Raw genomic sequence first — 6,171 nt, 5'->3', positions numbered from 1 at the left:
CTCCTGTACTCCACCGCTGCAGTTGTGCTATCTGTCCACCCTGACCTGGCTTGGTAAACAGCCAGCTGTGTAAGTGGGCAGTCTGAAAGATGTTGTGCAGCTATTATAGGTCTCCCAGAATGCAGGATTGGGCACATAAATAATGCAGGGAGGAACGGTTGTTGTTCACACTCGCTACTGTGATTCATGGAGGGGTTTACTGCTCTATGGCACAGCATTGGATTCCTGCTCTTTGAGGATCCTCTATACCAGGGTGGCACAGGGGGATAGTTCCCTCTGGCTCCTGAGAGCTAATGTAGAGCCCACGGTCACTATTATCCAACCCAAATCCAAGCCCTGTCTCTCTGTTGTAGCTCAGGATTGTATTGTTCTGGCTGGGTCCAATCAAGCACCTATGGGAGATGATCAACGACAGAGGATTCTGGTGCCTGAGGGCTCTGGGTGCTTTGGTTTGGGTTTGACTCCAGTTCTAAACTCTAAGATGGCAAATCCTGGGCAGACCATGTTGCTACGGTTCTGGGGGTGTTGAGTAGCAGGCTCCACTCTTCTTTTTTGTGCTGCCCTTCAACAATGGACTTAAATTGAATTGTTGAGCTGAATCGATGGGCCAAATCCTGTAAGATGCTTTAAATTAAACTGTTAGGGTAGCAATTAATTAATAGTTAGGTCACTAAATAGAAGACTGACATGTCATGATTCTCACCAGATCAGGTCTCTGTAGACTAAATGATGACATTTCTCTTCCCTGATATTAGTTCTACATTGATCCAATTCAACAGTTTTAGTTATAGACACCCCATAGAGGCCCATTGTGACACACTCAAATGCCCAGGAGCGCTGATCAGCCCATGGTACTTTTGGGTTGGGACTTTTTTGTTTTTTGGCATTTGTTCACTTAGCAGAGACTTTTCTTCAACACACAGTACTGCATAATACACCCTGGAGACTTTTTCATCTGAAGTGACTTACACTGTTAGATACACTAGTTACAGTCACTTTACTACACACCAGACCAATGTAACACACTGTCATAATGGGCAACATGCAGTCATCAGTACAACTTAAACACACCTTTGGATGGTGGGAGGAAACCAGAGTGGCAGAAAGAAACTCCACAAAGGCTGAACACAGATTAGACCTGTATTCACTTATTCTACTGAGGGAACACTACTGTTCCCAACAGAAGGGCTGTCCTTATTTTGAAGATTCAGCATTTTAGACAAACAGACACTTTATGAATCCCTACATGAGGAGTCATGAATCTCTTAGGCTTGATTTACACCCCAGATGGGACTTGAACCCACAATCCTTGGCTTAGAAAGCCAATGCCTTATCCATTAGGCCACTAGGGCTGGGCAGAACTCCTTCTTCAGAGATCTTCTCCTAAGATGTCAGTTGCCTTAATCACATTACATACTGACTGCTAAACTTTGTCTTTGTCTCTTGGTTTTGCTCCATCACTTCTGTCTCAATAGTGCTCTGTTGTATCACTCTGTTGAGAAGAGGGCTTCATAAAAAATGATTTAATCTCTAAGACCTGAGACCCCTGAACTTTTGTAGAAAATATACAAGAACAACGCCTTACATCTGAGGACTCCACAGTCTCCACCTGTGTAGCATTCCCAATTCTGAGAGGTGGCAGAACCATGAGAAGTGCAAACGACAAGGGAGAGAAATCACAGCACTGATGATCACCTTCTGTAAATCCCAGCAGTAGCACCAAGGACAGGGGTCTTCTGAGGTGAACTGGAGCCAACAGTTCCTACAGCCTAGGTTCATCTAATCAGCCCCTGCCGAGTCTGCAGGAAGTGAACTTGACTAAGGGGGCGGTTCCAAAAGATGGGGACCCAGGTGAGAACCAACAATACAGCACATAATAAATGTTAGTCTGGATAAAGAGTTTTTATTCCAATTATAGCATTTTTTTGTGCTACAGTTTTCTATAATATGATGCCCATAACTGATATCATGGTGTATAAAGTAAAAATGACTGTACAATATTTTTTTGCATGTTTTTAATTACGTTTTTGGTAACATTTTTGCGATTACATATCTATGCATTTTTGTTGTGCTTCTGGACCATGTGTACAGCACACTACAGATACATGAGAGCACTCAATCAAGGGGTCTGTTGAGTAGAGCTGCAACTAATAAAGATGTCTCAGAAAGTGGGCAGCAGGTGACACAGTGGTGAGTAAACTGAATTTGTGACCATGTTCATTTCAAGAGATGATATAGATATAGATATAGATACATATAGAAATAGTTTTCTTTATATAGATATGTATTATATATAAACATTCGAGTGCTGTGCTGCCATCTCACAACTCACGTGATGCTAGTCTTTACCCGGGTTGTTAATGTATGCAAAGCAACCGTGGCGTGCATTTCAACAGCTCCTGCTACTCCTTTGTCCCTATCACCCTCAGGAGGAATACCCCTGTCCCCTGAGCCGTTCAATGTTGCTCGCAGCTCCTGTGGCCTCTCCGCCACCTGTGCTTCCCACAGAAACTCAACCATGCTGGGTAAATATCTTACAATAGCATGAATGTGTTCACAGCATGATCCCCTAGGAGAGGCAGAGGAGACAATAACTTCATGGGATCCATCCATCCATCTATCCATCCATCCATCCAGCCATATATTCTTAATAAAGCTCCAAGACCCAACTATAACCCTAACTTTTTCCCACTGTCTCTGTTGCAGGTCAGATTTGTATTGCTCTGCCCAAATTAAATTAGGACAAGTGCTGAAGAGACGTTGCAGTTTTCTTTCATGTCTACAACAGAACATCTGGTGGAGAAGCAATTATGGCTGCTTATTCATGTTCAAATTAAAATATGGTAATTGCCTTTGAGAATCAGGCTGTGCTCTTTGATCCATTGTTCACAGAGCCCAAGGGGAGCCCAAGGGGAGCCCAAGGGGAGCCCAAGGGCCTTGGCCATGTCATTACCAATCGTGGTTATCAATAGACCCCAGTTCTAGGTACTGTGGCCATGCTTACCTTACATACTTATTTATTATGACGGTAAATGTATGTCCTTAGCGGAGTATGTGCTGGGGTTTGTGGGGTTGTCCCCTTCTTGACTAACTCAAACGTGAGTTTTCACAGGTCAGCTTACCGTAACAGTTTACTGTGTCACACCATGTAAACCATCCCATTTAAAATTATGTTACACCCACAAATAATTAAAAAAAAAATCACACACACACTTCCTGAACCGCTTGTCCCATATGGGGTCACAGGGAACCGGAGCCTACCCGGCAACACAGGGCGTAAGGCCAGAGAGGGAGGGGACACACCCAGGACGGGACGCCAGTCCATCGCAAGGCACCCCAAGCAGGACTCGAACCCCAGACCCACCGGAAAGCAGGACCTGGTCCAACCCACTGCACCACTGCATCCCCCTAAAAAAAATCAGAACAAATTAATTCTGCTGTGAATTTATTTGCTCATCCATAGATGGATGTTAAATTAATTAGGGGGACCGAAAAATACTATTGGAGACGACAAGACAGGACGGGACTGGATAGGATAGAATAGGATGGTGTCCAACAAATACTTGGAATTTCACAAAACATAGAATACATGAAACAAAGCAATATTTTTCAGTAGTGCTGTGTGCAATTATTGGGGGCCAAATTTGGTTTTCTTGATCGTGGGAGAAATGGCCCCCTGTTACAGAAAGAGATTTGGCATCACATGGTTCAGTTGAACTCGTGGTTAATATGTTGGTGAATTGCTATGCAAATGTCTGTACAGCTCCAAAGCTGTTTTGCTATAAATCACTTTTAATTGCTTCAGACCTGTCGCAAGTGCAGGTAAGACAGATCACCACCCATTACTGCCAGCTGAGTCACAAACTGTGAGTTTCAAAAGCCAAGGAGGAGAAGGGCCATAACACTGACCTTCAGGGTTGCTTGAGATGCAGCTCTTTATTTATAGCCGGCTGGGCTTTTCGCCCATCACTCCGTCTCTTTCACACGCTGGCAGTGGATCTGATTTTGGATATCATACATTCAGGTTAGCTGCCTCTCGTTGACAGCGAGGAGAAACTGAAACCAGGAGAACAAGATAGCTAGTGTACAGATGCTCCTTGACTTACGATGGTTTGTCTTCCGATTTTCTCGACTTTACGATGGTGAGCTGATGATAGACATTCAGTAGAAACTGTACTTTGAATTTTGAATTTAGATTTTTTTTCCTCGACAAGTGATATGCAGTGCGATACTCTTTTGCGATGCTGGGCAGTGGCCGCGATCTGCATCTCCCAGTCTGCACGCGCTCGCTATAGAGATACTCCCCTGTGTCTACATTGACATAGCCAAAAAATACACTTGATTCCCATCTTACGATGGGGTTACATTCCCCAAAACCCCTCATAAGTCAGGAATCACCTGTGTTTTTTGGCATTGGAGACCAACAGCCTTCCAGTTCTCAGTATTGTTATTTATATTTATTCATTTAGCTGATGCATTTCTCCAAAGCAACTTGTGGTGTTAAAGTTACAATTACTTACCTATTTATACAGCTGGGTGATTTTACCAGAGCACTTTAGGGTAAGTCCCTTGCTCATGGGTATTACAGCCAGAGATCAAACCTGCAGCCTTTAGAGCCAAAGGCAGTAGCACTAATCGCTACACTCCTGTCTGTCCCATGGTTATGAATCATTTATCTGAGACTAAGATGACATGAACAAACCACGTGGTCCCACCTACACAGAAGAATCCTTTGAGAACCCATAAAGACCATGTGTGGTATGGTGGAACATGGCCATGCCCACCACCAGGATTATTGGCCACACCTGATGAAGTGATGAGGATCAGGTGCAGCTACAGCATTTAAATGAACTGTCATGGGACAGGACACCTCACACAACAGATCTCACTCTTTTATTTTTTCCCATATATAAATAACTAAAACCTCCATGACTAGACCACACACCTGGCCATCACTAGAACCCAAACCTGGCGTGCGGCACCATGGTTTCCACGATTACTAACTTTACCGCACTGGTTAAATCAGTCATGTAAGACCTGTACTGTGGGTCCATATCACACTGTCCACCTTTGCTGTAGGAAGGATACCATTTGAGGAAAAATATGGGTCCACTTTGGCACCAGCACTGTCTGAAGAGTTTCGGGGGCCCTCGGGGCGAGTTAAAAGGAAGTCGTCCTTTTGAACGCTGCTCACACAGCTCTTGTGGTAATTGTTCCGTCAAAGTCTGCTCAATTATCTTTGAAGGGCAGACACGGCCTTCCTGCCTCCTTCCCGGGGCTGCGGGGAAACGCTCATTTCATGTCCTTCGACCCGAACGGGACTTCAGACCGAGACAAATAGGTATTCAATATGGATTGAGCACCTCAACTGTAGAGAAATGGTTCTGTCTAAAACAGAGGGCGCTAGCATCCCTGCGATGCGTCAAACCCGTCTATTGCGTAGGCCCATTTCGCTGGGTCCTTTCTCCAAAGAGACTTACAGTACTATGGGTTAGCTGTTTGCAGTAATTTACCCATTCATGTGGTAGACTACTCTTACTTTATCAATTCAGGGTAAGTGCCTTGCTCAAGGGTACTGCAGCAGGAGGTGGTATTCAAATCTGCGTCCTTCTACTGCAAGGCAACAACTGTAATACCTGCTGCCAATTTAGAAAATTTTTATTCTAAACAAATTGATTGAAATACAGCATATTTGGAGGTTTGATATTACACAGAAGTAATCTCAGTTATTCATTCAACTCGAAGAACTAGAATCTGCCCTTCCCAGGATTTCAACCTACAACCATCTGGTCTCAACAGCTCCAAGCCATAGCTTTTGTCTCATTAGTGTGCAGCTCAACTTTCTTTGCTTACATTTTTTTTTCGTCAAGAATTTTTTGATAACAAAGGAAAGTGTTTACAAGGCAGCCTTTATTTGCAGCCCGAGTTCACCGTGTGATAGAAGGCGGACTGTCAAAACACGGATTTCACGCTTGAGTATGAGAATCGCAAAACCAGCACAGAAATAACAGAAATACGGAATGAAACCTTTATTCGACATCCCAGCAAATCTCAGGCCAAAAATAAATACCTGCTGAAATACAACTTCAGGCAGTAATTATGTTAGCCAGCAAACATGGAATAAGCATGTCTGACAGAAATGTTGAAAATATTTCAGCGTAAAGAGTTGGT

At 43.8% G+C, this 6,171-nt stretch overlaps 1 non-coding gene across 1 annotated transcript; it reads right to left on the bottom strand.

The window, feature by feature from the left end:
* Positions 1-1,279: 1,279 nt before the first annotated feature.
* trnar-ucu (transfer RNA arginine (anticodon UCU)) lies at positions 1,280-1,352 on the bottom strand. Its single transcript has one exon. It is a non-coding gene; the product is annotated as a tRNA-Arg (tRNA).
* Positions 1,353-6,171: the final 4,819 nt, after the last annotated feature.

This window comes from Scleropages formosus, chromosome 9, assembly GCF_900964775.1.
Source record: "Scleropages formosus chromosome 9, fSclFor1.1, whole genome shotgun sequence".
NCBI lineage: Eukaryota > Metazoa > Chordata > Actinopteri > Osteoglossiformes > Osteoglossidae > Scleropages > Scleropages formosus.
This window is presented reverse-complemented; position numbering and strand designations above follow the sequence as displayed.